The following is a 17,935-nucleotide window of genomic DNA, read 5'->3' as shown; positions in this document are numbered from 1 at the left end:
TAGAACCAAAACAAAAGTTGAATTCTTTCCGAAGAAGAAGAGGAAATCGAATATTGGGCAAATTTTCCCTTTATGCTTGAAATAACAATTACTATTATTTTCAACGAATAAGTACCATAATAGAAATTAACTACTACTGATTAGTGATTCATTCTTTTTCGCGTTTTCCACTCCATGAATGGATAAATGCCTAGTCACTAGTCATTAATTAGTGGACACAAAACAGATTGCGATAGGGGGAAAAAAACATGCATCAAGATAACAATAAGCAACAACTCCTCAAACAAAAATTAATAACAAGAACAAGAGAGAAGCACAGGCTAAAGATAACTTAGCTAGAGAATTATTACTATCCCCCAGGAAGTGGTAAATAGTAAATACTAAATAGAAACCCACAAGTGGGGTCCCACTGATTTGCCGACAGAGAGGTAGAGAAAATAAATCTGTGTGTCCTCGTCATCGTAATTGAAGACAACTACCCGCCAAAAATACAAATCCATGAAAAATCTTAGAAATTTTTGGTTAATTAATTAAAAGAAAAAGAAGATGAGAGCGAAGAGAAATAAATATCAAAATTAACAATAATCATACATAAACACATCAGCGTCTCAGCAAACATTCCAATACATAATCAATAATCATGTTCAAGAAACTGCCTATATATGGCAATCCTTTTTTTTCTTCTTCTGTATGGTATCAACGAATTCAACAACAACAAAAAAAAATAGCAAGAGAAACATCCTAAGTTAACACGCCCTGCAGAGACTAGCACATGATTGTTTTTTTTTGGAAATGTTAGGATTGGAAGATAGTGGCTAGGGCCTAGGAATCAGTCGTCGGAGTTTTAGGCACTTGGAGTGGGTGAGGTTGGGGTAGTAGAAGGGGAGGTGTGAGAAGTAGCGTCTCCAGTAGTAGTAGTAGTAGTAGCCAAAGACGTAAATGCCCTCGCGGACTTTAAGAGAATTTTGAAAACCCTGATCTTGACTAGCCCCCTCGGGGGTGGGAGAGTCCGTGGGGGCGTTTTAGCTCTGCTGTTAGATCTGGTTACGCTGCGCTCTATTTGAGGCATCTCAACTTTTAAACTTGAGAGAGAGAAAGAGAGGTGTGTGAAGTATGTAGGGGGTTGGGTGAGTGAAGTGAAGCAGAGAGGGAGGGTGTGAATATAAGAGGAGACAGTACGCTACAGCAGTCCCAATAACTTGCCCAAGAAGATTCATTCATTTGAGGATGGAAGATTTTCACTCAGTCACGGATCCAGAAATTTATTAAGGAAATAAATACTTTTCCCCCTTTCTAATCATTTAAATGTTTAACTTTTACTAAGTTATAAATTAAAAAATAATACTTACTATTTTTAAACTTTAAATTAAAACTAATTTTTATTTTAAATGATGATAATCTTAATCATTATCATAAAAACAACACACATATAATTAGTTTTATATAATTTTATTCTAATTATCACTTTAATCATTACAATAATAATAACACACACCACTAATTTAATACTAACTAACCTTAATTATTATTATCATTAAAATAATAATATAAATAATTAATTTTACACGAAATATATATCTATGATTATAGATGATGTTGCCCCTCTCCTCGTGTGCACTTGGAAAGGAATCGCACACTCAAACTCAAACACATTATAAGTAGGTTTGATTTGTTAAAAAATATTATATTGAATATTATTTGTCGTATATGATAAAAAAATATTTTTTAATTTGTATCTTTATTTTGTGATGTTTTTTTTGTTTTGTCCAATATCATATTTTATATTATTTTAGTTATGTTCTCTTATTTATTATATGATGTAAAAGATAAAAAAAATTATCCTTTAAATTATATCTTTATCGTGTTATGTTCTTCTTGTCTTGTCGTTGTCGTGTACAATATTAACAAATCAAACACATTTTAACTTGGTGTTTGATGCAATGCCAAATACACGGAAACAATCGGGCCATGAATATTGCGTGCGAATACACATAGGAGAGAAGAGCCCACAAAGTAGTAGATCACGAGGGAAGCAACATGGGCCCAATAATAGATGGCCCAAAGAAAAGTACCTAGTGCAATAAAGTGGGAGCACACACACTCCCTAGAAACACCTGGTTGCCATTAGTAATGAATAGTGACAGTAAAAAGGTTCTAATCTATGAAACATCAACACCGACACGGACACTAGATACGATACGGACACGTGGATACTTATAATGTCCAAAATATAAAACGTAGTACGGGTGTTGTATCAATATTAAATACTGACACAAACGCGTGTCGGACACCAAACACAGTAAAGGAGGGACTGGGGTGTCCATTCTTCCAAGTTTCTAATTTATTTCCAGACTCAATCAAAGATAATAATAGTAGCAGCATCAGCAAGCATTTAGTTGAAGTGATATGAATTTAACCTTTTAAGCAAACGGTTGAATTTAAGATTTATAGATAAAAAAATATAATTAAAGAAAAAAAAATCTATTAAAAATAATCAATTAGATTTCCATAAAATATTAGTTCTATTAAATTAATAAATAATCTATACCAGCAATATGATAAAAACATAAATAATGACAGTAAAAGGAAAATTTGAATCCGTACAGAGAAGACCATTGCAAAGAAAAGACAGGGTTTTGAAAGTCACTACCGTCCATTGAAGAATAGCAGGTCAAGTTGACTCTTCCATGGACGGCATTGGGCAAAAATCCTTTTGTGGCAGATGGACTTTCTATACACAACCAATTAAAAGTGTTATTGCATCATTCTATTGTCTTTGTCTTACACTCTTATGTTTAAGAAGCTAACCGACCCATAAATTATCATCCGTTGGGGATAAGATGTGAGAACATCTTCGTATGAAAACAATTGAACCAAAGGAAAAGCTATCACTCGATTGGCAAATTCTGCAACTTTTGGACTGCGATCATCATCAAAATGACCCCACACCCTGACCTTTTGTACAATAGTTGGATGCTTCCGTCTACAGTTTTTAATTTCCGTTCTATCCAAAATGTTATTTGTTAGGGAAATTATAATAACTCGCCATCTTTTTTACACTAAATAAATATGAGTTTTATTGTTTGATGTATTCTCCATGTAAAAAATTATGTTAGCATTTAAAATATTTTGCTGTGTTAATGAGTTTAATATATATTATGGAATAATTGTTAAAAGAGCCAAATTAATTAAATAATGTGTGAATACATTATTAAATACAGAAACAAAAAGTTTAGTTGTTTTGAATACCTTGATTGTTTATGTTGTTATTATTAGTAATCGTTATCATTACAACTTTTAAAAAAAAATTATCAGTAAAAGAGTAAATTTATTGTAAAAAAGAAGGCACCAGTGGTGCCCCGATCGAATACACAAAAGTTCGAGACTTATATAATCTAGTGTCAAGAATATATTTATTTATTAAATTTATCTACACACAACATTTTTAGATGGTTTATTACGCATTTTTTTTTTTTTTTATTCTTCATTGTTCTTGAATATAAGTGAGTTGACATGTTTTGAATTTAAAATTTACTTCTTAAAATCTGATAAAAAAAAATATAATAATGAGGATACCTTAATATCGTTTGTTTATGATGGTAGTTATATAACTTGTTTTGTTTGGCAGGATTCCTTTCCTCTTTTATTAAAGATGAGTTTTTTTAAAAATAAATATGATCTTTCTTATTATAGGTTTAAATGATTGTACATGGATTTTGGTTTTTGTCTTCCATGATCTTTATTTTCTTTTTAAAATTTAATATAATAAAGTGTGTTGTTTTGGCCATTGAAGGTTGTAGTGTCAACCTAATTGGGATTGATTCCTTCAATTCATCTTAGCACATCTCTAAATTTCATAAAAAAAATCATCAAAAATAGATTAAAATACCGGAAAAACTATGTGTGTACCTCAAAATTTCATAAAAAAATCGTCAAAAATAGACTTAAATACCCAAAAAAACTGTGTGTATACATCTCTAAATTTCATTAAAAAAAATCTTCAAAAATAGACTTAACTACCGAAAAAACTAAATAATACAAAAACATGTTAAAAAAATAAACATTTTATCTGACATAATTAGTATCTTGTGTAAAAAATAATTAAATCTTATCTTAACTAAAAGAAAGGGTAGAGATAAACCCTACTTTATAATTGAAAAATAAAAGATAAATGATCTTATGTATAAATGATAAAAGAGGATTTTAATAAATATTTTAAGAAATAAATAAATAACATATAAAAAGTTAAAAGTTATAAGGTAATATTTTAAAAAATGTTATTTGAAATAACATCATATAGTAAATTTTGTCATTCCATAATGATCATATTTAATTTAAACATAATTGTCTTCACTAAATAATACCTATGATATAGAATAAAACATATTACAAGCTATTAAAAATGCTTGTTTAATGAATATTATTAATAAAGTTAAATAAGATTTTTTAAGTATAAAAAAAGTTACAAAATAATTGAAATGATGGGTGAAACATAGACGTGAAGTTTGTTTGGAAAGGTAGTCTTGTCTAGGAGCTCACAAGCTAGTTTAACTAGATTATAAGTTGATTAACACACAAATTTATTTTAGTAGTTTTTAACCTATTTTTATAAGCTAATGTAGCTAGTTATAACTTATAATTTTTTTTTATATTTTACATCGTTATACGTGAAAAGTATTAATTGAAAGCATCAAATTTTTATAATATAAAATTCAAAAACTATTGTCTAAAGTTTAAGAAGATATGTTATTAAAAATAAATTCGAATATAATAAGTAATACATGCATCTACGCACATAATCAAATAAACAAATATGTCATTTCATGCCATCTAACATTTATTAGTCAACGTAGTAGTTAATCTTATAAAAAACTTTTAATTTAATCAAAATAGCTTTTTAGCATCTGAATAAATTATAAGACAGTGTTCCCAAACATATCCCGTGGTAGAAAATTTATAATTAAAAGTTGTTAAATTAACTTATTTAATTATATTTTTTTTAGTAAAATTATGTTTTGATGTAGCTGATATATATAAAATAAAAGAATTAAACAATTTATATAATATTCTTAAATTATTTTATTTTATTTCATTGATAAAAATATTTTTGAGATAATTATAATTATTAATTTTAAACTCTTATAATTTAAAATATAAATTAATTATTTTAATTTCAGTTATTATATATTTTTTTTCATATTATGCATTTATTGAAATATTCATTGACTAGTTTAAAATAAAATAAATTAATATATACTTTTAAATTGATGTTTTATTATTATTATTATTTTTACAATGATATTAGAATGAAATATATATTAATTTTGTTGATAACTAATTTTTGTTAGAGAGTTTAATAGATATTTTTTCCCAATTATGTTTTTTTATTTAAAATCCTCGAATTCAAGATTTTGCTTAAATGGGTTGAGTTCATTATATTTCAAATCAATAAGTTATTGATTGTTTTATTGTTATTATGCTAATTAATATAATGTAATGCGCATTACATTGGAAATGTACGAGAAACATCAAAGAATTAATCGAAGAAAAAAAACATGAAACATCAAAACAAAAGAACAAACAAAAAAGAAACATTTTAAAGTGAAAAATGAAATAAATATAAAAATTAAATGTTGAAAATTAACATTTTAAAAAATCTTATATAAAGTAGTGTATAAAAAAAATACTACAAACTATTAGAAAAATTTGTCTATTACACACGGTTAAAAAGGTTAAATAAAGTTCTTAACTGATGTACCAAAAGTAAATTTCTTAACTGATAAAAGAATTTTTTTTATCAGCAACAATATTAATTCATTCAACTGCACAAGATGTGCAACACACGAATAGAAAATATAGCGTATGATTACCCAGAACCAACTACATGTGCCTGATATCACATGCATCCTGCGAAAGAAAGAAGACTCTAACAATCTACACAGCAATGAAAATTGCAACATTCAGTAACAATAATGATTGCATCTTTCCCTATACACATCACATATATATCTGCATATAGAAAGATACAATACATTGCACCTTCAATCAACATTGATATCCATTTTGTCGTGGAACCAAAAATGTTGTCCCAAAATGTATCATTGCAAACATAAACCCAGATTTGCTTGCCATTGTTGGTAGGACCACGAGAAAATTTTCTGGTATGCCTTTAACCAACTCCAAGTCACTAATAATATCCTTTCCCATAGTTGGTTGCTATCCAAATGTTTACCTTCAAAGTTAAAAACTAACTAAAAAGACTTTGTCAAGCGTACACGTATAAAAAACTAATTAATTAGTGACGAATGCATGCGGTGTTATAATTTTCTTCATCATAAGGCAATTTTGATAATGATGACATTAATATTTGTTTTTGTTATTAATTATATGTAATACTAGTTTGTGAAAATGCACCCAAAAAAATACTAGTTTATGAAAAATAACTAAGACATTACTGCAAAGTCAAGAATATTTTTGCAGGGTTAATGCGTGTATTAATCTTAAAGTTGACATCAAATTTCTTGCGATGGTACTGTCTACTCTTTAATTTGATGTTTGTACTAATGTTATTTAAACAATATTTTTTAAGAAGATGTTCATATTACATAATTTTATAATTTTTGATTTGATAATATTTTCTTATAATTTATCATTGAATTGAAAGTTTAATTCACATAAATTATATATGTAAAATTTTATATTAATCAAAAATCATTTGCTATCTCATTCATATAAATTAAAATCGACCTAATATAAATATTTCAAAATGTATTAAAATTTGAATCATTTAATTACTTTCTTGTTTTTGTTTAATTTTTTCAAAATTTGATAAAATATAAATATAATTCAATAATTAAATAAAAAAATTATATTATATATTAATGTAAGTTATAAAAATGATATAATAATTGTTAAAATTATATTAATATAATTTGATTGCTCCTCATTTTGTAAATTCTATATATATATATATATATATATATATATATATATATATTATATTTATTCCTCTTGGTAATATCACTTGTTTTATATGTTTCTCCTCTTCTTAACTCTTATGTAAAAGACTATTGCAAAAAAATATTACATAAATGACATTACTCAATTATTAAATGCTTAGGGCAATGCACGCCCTAACTAAGATGATCTTGGGATTAAGGAAAAGCCTGTGTCAAAGCTGAGATTAATCGATCTTATACTACTAAGAAGTATGACGGCACATGGAATCCTGATCTGATGGAGTGGAGCCAATACTCGCTGCAAACCATGTCAGTCTCCCCGATAGCAGTTGAGAGAATGTTCGAAACAGAGGTGTTGAATTGTTTTTTAATTTTCAAATGAAGAAGGTTAAATGATATTTATCACAATAAACTAAAATTAAGATATTAAATGTATGTTAATGTATTAGTTTATCTTTGGCTTAATTATACTTTTGATTTTTTTTCATAATATAATTACGAGATTTTCATTCTTTTCATTGATCTCCTATGAAATATTTAATAGATTTTACTATGAGATAAACAATTACTTTACTACCCTACTTAGATTCTTAAAAGTCTTAAAATTTAAAAAAATCTCTAAAGATGACATTTGTATATCTTATGGTTAAAAGATTTTAACTAACATGAATACACCTAATTACTTATTATCTATGTCACATGTGATTACATACTAAAGAATGATACATAATAATTTAGTGCAGATATATCAATAACAATTCAATCAAGGACTAAAATGACAATTATTGAATAATCACCCATTTATTATGTACTTACGTCATGTGACATTCAAGTGTACATCATTAATTACCACTTAAACAAATAACATGTCACACACATTAAATACTTTAAATAAAAAGTTTTTAACCAAGAAAAGATTTATTTTCTTTTTTTCTCTTCTTTTGCCTTTCTTTCAAAATCTCGATGTGAAACATATCTTATCATGTTAACAACCAATTTATAGATAAAAAATGACAGACAAGCAATACTGAGTTCTCATATATGTAGTACTTGAAAGAAAATTACAATCCAAACTGAAAGTAAAAGTACAAAGATTACAAAGTCCCTACCTCCAGCCATGACTCTAAAAACACTGGTCAGAGATTAAGGACATTCCAAACGAGCTCAACTAAATAGTAAGGACATAGCAAACCCAACATAACAACAACAACAACCCTGTGAATTACAATCCTGATCAACCATAAAAAACGACTGGTTTTCCAGGATTTTATTATGCACACTAAAATTCAAATCACATTGCATCTTCTATTTGTACGAGAGAAGACGTAGACAACGTTACTTAATCAGAGGCAGTAGTAGCAGCTTCTGTCTGCAATAAAAAAGGAACAGACACAATGCAAATGCTTTTTTAAGTTGATGATGATTCCTCTTACCGAAAACATTGTAAGAGAACCACGATAGAGAGCGCGAGATGAGAAGGGAACGACGACAACGTGGTAGAAACAAGTCTCATATCCCATCAATAAACCTTCAAATTAACCGTGCATGATCGAGATGGATATTTTAGTCTCCAAAATTTTAAAGTTCTTCTGTTAGGTTTGACTTTCCCAAAACCATCCATTCTAATTTTTTAAAATGACAAAAAAAAATTAAGAAAATAAAATGGATGTTTTAAGTAAAATTGAAACTAACAGAAGAACTTTAAAGTTTTAGGGTAAAAAAATATCTTACTCGTCCAATTTCAATGATTAATTTGAGAGTTTAACCGAAAATTGAGACTAGACTCCATCGGAGCTGTAAGCACTTGGTGGTGGGGTCGATATAGCAGAGTCACCACCGTTTTTATCATCGTCGTCTTTTTCGTCCTTTGAGAATTTAGAGGCAACAATTTTGACCAAGTTGCTAAATATCTGAGCTTTAATTTGGCCCCTTTTTGGTGGAAAACTTGTTTTCTTGTTGTGAACTGTGGAATTATTTGTTGCCATTCTTTTTGTTTTGTTTTGGTATCTGCCAAAAGAAGATGAAGAAAGAAACAAAGAGTAGTTAAGTATGTAAAAATATGCGAAAATTAAGAAGCCTCTGTGCCCAAGAAAGAGCAGGCACAGGAGAAAGGGGAAGAAACGAAAGAAGGAGCAAGGGGAAGATTTTTTAGAGTAGTTTTAGGATTTTTGAGCCTTCAGTTGTTGCTATTTATGGTCTGAAAAGGGTTATTTTAATACTTTTTTTTTATTACAAAAAGTGAACCAATCGTCATATAAAGTACTATAAAAAATACATTATTTAAAAAAGAAAAGATACATAGGTATATGCAAAATTACGTGGAAGATGGTGTTAGGGAAGTGCTCACTAGCTGCATTGCAAGTTATGACTAGGAAATTTCGTTCCTTGTTTATGAATTTATTTATTTTGTATGATTTGATTTTCTTCACAACTGGGTTTGTGAACAGGTGCTATGCGCTGCTACTTTGTAACCGTCCAAAGTATTGAGCTTTTCCCACTGACATTTAGGCCATTATGCACTTCTAGATAGATTAGAGCATTAAGGTACTTGTATTATGAATTTAATCGTTAGTATAATTTAACTTATTTTAAAGAAAATTATTTTTTTAAGTTATTGCCGAAAGATTATTATTTTTTTAAATAATTTATTTATGTTTTGCTTTGAATTTACCATTAATAAGAAAGGAAAATGACCTTTTCACTCCTTTTGTCTTTCGTTTTTAACCTTTTTCTCTCTTTTTTTGAACGGAAAACCTTTTTCTTATAACAGTATAAAAACATATATAAACGATGGGGCATAGAAATAACATTACAGTATTAATTTAGTGATGATGGACGTTTGACTTTCGTGGTGATGCTCTTGACCTACATAGGCGACTCCTTTATTATTCCATATTGTTTATAGTTATATGTAAGATTGGATTTTGTTTTTATAAGTAGAAAAAAAAATTATAATAACTCACATATCCTATTTAATGAATTAATCAATTGAATTAGACCTTTTGATTATAAGATCATTTTTGTAATATGCTAAAATAATATTTTTAGTCATCATTTACCAAAGACTAAAAGTACTAATTTTTTTTAATAAAAAAGTACTTATTTTTAATTTTTTTGAAATAAATAAATTAATTTTAAAAGTTATATTTTTGGAGACAAATTGACATTAAAAAGGAGGGCGAATGAAAAGTAAGATAAAATTCTTGACAAAAATACTTGAATCTTTTAAAATTCAAATTAAACATTATTAATGTTGATATTAAGGGAGTATTTCGTATTTTTAATTCCAAAAGCAAAATTAAAAATTGGGAATTTGGGACACTTATTAGCAAAATCTTATATCAGATCGATGGATTCATATTCATGGGACTAATAGATTAAATAAAATTATATACTGTAGTGGAATATTCTCTTTCGGCACACAGTTATGGCGGCTCAATATGATTGATGATTTGGAGAAACGACTGAAACGAAACGTTGCCAGATAGATAGGCAGCTTCCCCAGATTTTCCTAACAAACATCACTGACTTTCTAATGAGTTTCAAATGAAGACTGTCATGAGAAGCTTTATAATCGTATTGGGTAAAAATTTTATGTGATGAATGTATGTAAAATAGATTTTTTTTTTCTCTTTATAAATATTGAATACAAGTAATTATATCATAATTTATAATTCCTATGTCACTAAACACCAATTTTAATCAAAACAACATTTTAATTCCACTTTTTTATTGAGAAAAATATTTTTTTGTACAAGAAAAGTGAGATTTTTTGTCCTTTAATTTGAATTCTGGGGATTTTGATGTGTGTGTAATTGTGTATGTTAAAAAAAATTAAAAATAACTAAAAGCATTAAATTAGTGACGAAACAAATTACATATACTCCAGAATTTTAAAAAATTCTTTACTAAATTTTTTGTAACGTCAGAATTAGTGGAAAAAAATTGTCACTAATGTATTCAATTAATGTAATTGACACTTTTCAAAAATAAATTCGATAAACTCAAATTTTGTAAAATTGACTAAACCGATTTGTAAAAGTTGATACCATAAATATTCCTAAAATTTTATAACCATTATTTAGTTATGTTTGTCAAACATTCATATCAATCCACAATTTTTTTAATAGACATGAATAATTATAATTGAAGCTTGATTTTTATGGGTTGACTTTTGGCTCTAACATATTAACTTCATCCGGAACAGTCCAGCGATGCTGATTTGAAAAAAAAAAATGTGCAATTTTTCCAACCCCACAATACCAACAACAAATAAGGCTCATTGCTTCTGATGCAAGTGAAAAGTACTTTGTAATTTAAAATGTGTTTCTTTTTTAAAAATTTATAAATAAGGCATAACCTAGATACAGTTTTATCTGTATTATTTTTCAATCATAATTAAAATTTTATTTTAAGAGTATGCTTTTGTGACATTTGTATTAGTAATACCAACAACACATGTAATGATGATGATAATGTTGATAATAATGTAATAATAATAATAATTGTCATAATAATAATGATAATAATAATGATGACAACGAAAAAATAATAACCAAAATGTAATGGTAACTAACAAGAATAATAATTATTATGTGAAAATCATAATAATGATTATGACAACTAAAAGAGTTGTTATAAATGTAATTGTTTTTTTAAATTAAAAAAATTCATAAATTATTATCTTTTTTTAAAGATATTTTTTCTTGTTGAACATAAATGTAATAAAATTTTAAAATTAAGCAAAACAAAGCATTTTAATATTATTTTAGTCATCTAAAAATTAAAAATAAAAAACTCACAATCACTCTTAAGTCTAGACAATTTGGAAACAAATTCAAGTTGATTGAAACTAACTTAATTAACCAACAAAAATTATTTTTAGAATATCTTAATCTCCCTTTTTAAACAAACATATTCTAAGAATTGCACTTGTTTTTTTAGAGGTTCCAAGAATTGGATTAACAACTAAAAAGTATGTCACTAACCTTTTTCTTCATTAAAAAAAGCAGGTGCGGCAACGCAGGCTGTCACCCACTTACCCAAAATAAATCTTCACCCTTTATTGAGCATTATCCATTCTCCACCCAATAAACAATATCTCGCTCTCATGATATTTTTTTTTTCTTCCTAACTAAAAAGGATGTCACTAACCTTTTAATTTTTTTACATCAACTAATTCTCATTAATCCTAAATTAGAGAGTCTTTGAGGTTGTAAAACATATAGTAGTGTTTCTTAGATAAGGCGAGATAGCTTGCAAGTAACAATTTATGTTGATACTCCTTGTAGTGACAAAAACTCATTACACCATTTTAAGTTGGCAAGCGTTTCATGTAGCAAGATTCTTATAACATGCTCCCTTACTCATTTTTATCTCCAAAATCACCCTATCCATTACAGCTGAAAATATTGGCTTCTCTTATTTGTTTTTGGGTATGGAATATAATGCATTTTTTTTTTAATTCATTTACTTGCTCGTCGTGTACAAACTAGAAAACAAACCGGAACAATTTGATGGCGTGAGCACTGACATATGTGCCAGGAATTCAGCCAACATGGAAACAAGCCTATTCTTTATGAAACATACAGCTAAATTAAATAATAATTGAAATAAAAGGGCATGTCTTTCTCTGTTTTGTTTTATCTTTGTTTTGACAAAAAAAAATTGCTGTTGATAGTTGAAACAATCAACAGCGAATAGATACCACAAGCTAGCTTCACAAGTGTAACTTAGCAAGAAACTAACAACTAAAATAACAAAGACACTTTTAATCTCTTTTTATTATTTTAAACACAAGCATGTCCTTTTTTTATTTTATTTAGAGAGAAAATACAAAGCGGGTGTAGTTACAAGTTGAAACAATCAAAATCGAATAAGATAATCTAGTTATTATGTTCTTTAATGAAAGTGATTCAAATATTCGCGTAAGTGGATCTAGAGAAAGACTCAAAGACACGTAGAAACAGACTTAATTGGTTTTATTTGATTTATGGTGGAAAGATTTTATGACAAGTAAGTTTGAAAGTGTAACAGATTTATTTTTGGGTTAAATTAGATTTAACTCATTAGTATAATGAGCTAAATCTAAATTTGAGTGCTTGGTTCACCTTAAATTTACAAGTTATTCAATTTTAATAAATTAATATTGGACACTGTATCAATCACATATTTTTACATATATTTACAATTTAGTCAAATAAAAATTAAATATATGTATATAAATATTAAATAAAAAATTGATTCATTTATATGCTAACCTAAATTTTATCTCGTTAAACTGCCAACAAATCAGTCTATAAAACTCACCAACTAACTCAAACCTGATGTAAACGTGTAAAATAGTTATCCAGAAACGACTGATTCAACACTTTTTTGAATGAATGATTATTGAGTTAATAAAAAATAAAAATAATTTAATTATTGCACCACAATCAAAAAAATATTATCTCACTAAACAATAAATTCTTTTTAAAAATTATTATAATGAGTTAAACAAATGTAAAGAAGAACAATCAAATCAAATGGAATTCATAATATTTAATAAAATATTATGTCCAATAATATAAATTGGTGAGTCAACCTAATCCATTTGACAAATTAGGTAGATTAACTTGTTGTTGTGTTATAATAAAGTTTCACGAATTTAAGAGTTAAAGACAATGGTAATTTATAAATATTTTTCTTCCTCAATTCATCGAGATATCATTTAATAAGGATAAAATTGTGATGAATCATTATAAACAAAAACAAATAAATATCTTATATAAGGTGATCCTAATAATGTCTAAGGATTTGAAGTCACAATATTAATATTAGAAGGATGGTCTAGATCACTCTTATCGTTTACGGCTTAAATATGTTTTAAGTCTTTCTAAAATTAGTAAGTTTTAATTTTAGTTTTTATAAAAAAAAATATTTAGTTTTCAACCCTCAAAAAGTTGAATTTTAGAGATCAAAAATAACAATTTTAGATTTTGGAGGGATTCAAATCAAAGATAACTATTTTTAATGACCAAAATCAAAATGAACTCGTTTTATAAGGATTACAATTAATAATTTTAAATTTTAGAAGGATAAAAACGAAGAAAGGATTTTATAAAAAAACAAAATAAAAACATGTTGATATTATAAGGACTAAAATAGTAAAAAAAACAGTTCCACGGCAATCGGTTTGTATGGTTTTTTAATACCATAGTTGTATGTAATATATTTACATACAAAATTCCAGCGGATATATTAGAATTAAATTAGCATTAAAAAATTAAATTAAACCCTGTGCAATTACTAAATAAAGAGGGAGAAAAATGTGCTAATAGTCTCGTACTGTTTTATGTGATTAAGCCCATATCTTTCTAAATAAGAAAAAAACTGAGTTAGCCCATGCTTGAATTTTCTCTCTTTCTTTTTATGACTAAACTGCAAGATACAAAAAAAATAAAGAGCTTGAACGTAATCCAATGGATAGTTTTATGTGCTTGTCATGTTGGCCCATTATATCCTTCTTAAGACACTGCACTTCTCTTTGCTAATGAATGTTTTAAGCAGTTGCTATCTCAACTCCCCTTTTCCTAAAACACACACTCCCTCCCTTGTCTCTTTATCCCTTTTATTATTGGCGAATCTAGCAAATACAGCACGCATGTTGACACCGCATTGTCTCACTCCTTTGCCTCTTTCCCACCATTGTCGTCTTCTCTATCTACGCCTACCAGAACGGAAAACACGACCCTCATGCTTTCTACATACTTGGTCTCAAAATCTTAGAATAAGTTCAATAGTGCCACTAATGGCCCTAAAGCAATCCATGTAACCCAAAATTCGTTGGACCCAACAAACCCTCAATTCTCCTTGTAATCAGTATGTCTCCCAAACTGTGCAAAATCATGATTAGGGACCTTCACCTTGTGAAATCAATTAAGAATAAGATTGACTATTGCACGGCTTATCGGATTGAAATTTTCTACAGCATGTCTCTTATAGATGTTGAAATGACAAGGTTTTGGGTGCACATGGCAAAACGTTTGGTTCATGATGCAATTGGTAAATAGGGGCGGGGGTGTTTTTTTCTAAAGAATATAAGGAAGAAAGAGATGGGCGGGGAGTGTAGGTTCACAAGGGTAATTTAGGAGAAAAAGGAAAAGGAAAGTGTTTAAGTGAAGAAGGAGAGTGGAAATAGCAACAGCCTCGTTTTATATCTACAAGCCCAAATGCTGTCGACCAATAAAGCAAAAGTGGCATACTCACAATTTTATCCCTTTAATTTTTTAATTTTTTTTAATAAATACCTTTTAGACCATTGTAAATTTCTGTTGTCTAATCATATACAACAAAAACTAATTTTTGTTAAAGAGTAGTGAACATAGCAGCCCATCTAAAAAGTCTCATTTCTCATGACAACTAACAAAAATCATTACTTTCGTTCTGAAAAAACACCCCCAAAAAAACCCACAATGTCTGTGCTGTATCTTTTCAACGACAATTTCTTGTAGCTGAAACAACTGGTCGATTTTATCGACAAGATTGTGATTATCATGATCAAGAAAAACAAACTTCTTAATTGATGTTAATCATGTAAAACTTTTGAGAGATTGAAAAGAGGTTTTCTATACTTCTCTTTCCGATATTATTTTACCAAGATAAGTCAATGGACAATGGAGGGTATCTATTCCTCCCATTGACAAATGTTCAATTGAACTTAAAAAATGAAACCAGTTTAGTTCATCGAGAAACATCTTAACCACAATTTATTTTAAATTAATTAAAATCTAAGGTATCCCACTATTGGAAGTCACTAGATAGAAGCATGTGAGCTAATGGTTAGCATCTACCTTTAAATAATACATATACCATCTCTACATATACAATTATGTGAAAATGACTTTATTTTTTTATTATTTAAAGATAATCAGAATGGATAAGCTATAATATTTCCAATTGTGAACCTTGTTCATTTCTAGATTGCTAATGTAGATTGTTAGGAGATGTCAACCTCACACTATCACTCAAACATTATTGCAGTCTTCTAGATTTAACATACTTGGCTGTTAGGTTAGAATATAATTTTTTCAACGTGGTGGACAACACGTAAAGGCAATTTTAAAATGCCTAAATAGTCTCATAAAAAAAATGCCTAAATAGTTACGAGATTTAGGAGCTATTGTGAAGAACATATTTCCATTAATGTAATGATATATGACTTTTTTATAAACTCTTTTTAACTTATATTTTTAAGTTTCATTGAGAAACTTCTTAAAACAAATTACTTTTAAATTTATTATTAATACTCTTTTTATGGCATGTGGGGGAATTTATAATGAAAATAGGAATTGCAAAGTGGGTCAATTGGTTTGTCCACAATGACCTGTAGAAAATAAGTTGGATTATCAACCCATCCTGTTTAGAGTGGGTTCACGAGTTAAAACTTGCTTAATAATTAAAAGAAAATAAGTTAATTGGTACTGAAAAAGATTTAAAAAAAACTTTGGAGGATCAAACTCGATTATTAAATGGCTAATTTAATTGGTACTATAATTTTGATATCAATTAAATTTATGCGTGCAAGAACTAGTAACAGATCAAGAAAGAGAATCGAAAATATTTAGAGTGTGTTTAGTTTATATTTTCATTTTCTGAAAACTGTTTTTATTTTTAAAAAATTAAAATTCTGAAAACATGTTTGATTTGACGTATTGTTTTCTATTTTCATGAAATAAAAATACTGAAAATGTATGATATATTGACTTCTTATCTTTTTTGTATTTTTAGATTTATTTAAAATTATATTTATTCTCACCAAAATTTTATTTTACCCCAAAATGAAGTTTCTGTACAAGATTTTCTGATTGTTTTCTGTTTTCATTTTCACTAAAAATATTTTTAAAAATTTAATCAAACATATTTTTATCATCATCTTCTGTTCTCAATAAAAATAAAAACAAAAAACAATCAAACCAAACACTTCTATACTTTTTTTAGTTATAGATTTAGAAAACCAATCCAATGGATCCAACTTGCATGTCCGGTCCAGTTTTAAATAGTGCGTTAGGCGGCGCTGTAGGTTACGCAAAATGGTGTGTTCTGAAGTAAACCTCAATTTGCCCTACTAAAAAAACAGGCCTAAAAACATACATCGAGATCTTAACTTAATAATCTAGTATAAACCTTGTCGGTATCGTTAACCCGTGAGAAGGTTGATAACTGCATGGTACAGAAGTTTGTCTGATGATTTTTTTTTTCATCCTATATGTTTCTTTTTTTCGAAGATATTTCTCTTATATAGACAATGGACTCAAATCTTCATTCATCATATTATAAAATTTTAATTTCTTCCACTAGATTCAGCATCAATATGCATGAATAAAGTTATCTTTAGACAGATATTAAGTTAATTTTTATCTATTTTATTGACTTAAAATATTTGCTTGATTGTTTGGTAAATAATTTTTTTAATAATTTTTTAAATATAATTTGAAATATTTTTTAGAAAAATATTAGCTTTCAGTTTTTTATTTTTATCTTCAATATATTTATTTATTTTTCTAATTATTTTTTAAAATAAATCATAATTTATTATTTTTTATGTCATTGGATGTTTTTTACCTACTTCAAAAATTAATTTTATTGAACTTTTATAATTTAAGAAATTTATTTTTCAACTTTCATCTTTTAGTTTTCAATTACTAGTTAATTTTTCAACTTTCAACTAACTTTTTAATTTTCAGTTAACTTAATTTTCAGTTAACTTAATTTTATCTAACATAACCTAAATGATTGTTTTAAAATGTTTGTGATTTATATTTGATTTATGGTATGTTTCGGTATTAACGTTGCATGGTATATATTGTTATTGGTTTAAAAATTTAAGACTTGAACACTTGTTAAACTTTGTAAGTGTGAACATTGAGTACATATATTAAAAAATATTCATATTTATTAGAGGCTTAAATTCGCTTATGATTTTGTAAATTTTTTAT

This window comes from Glycine soja, chromosome 12 (assembly GCF_004193775.1).
Source record: "Glycine soja cultivar W05 chromosome 12, ASM419377v2, whole genome shotgun sequence".
In the NCBI taxonomy this organism is placed as follows: Eukaryota; Viridiplantae; Streptophyta; class Magnoliopsida; order Fabales; family Fabaceae; genus Glycine; species Glycine soja.
Note: the sequence above shows the minus strand (reverse complement) of the source record.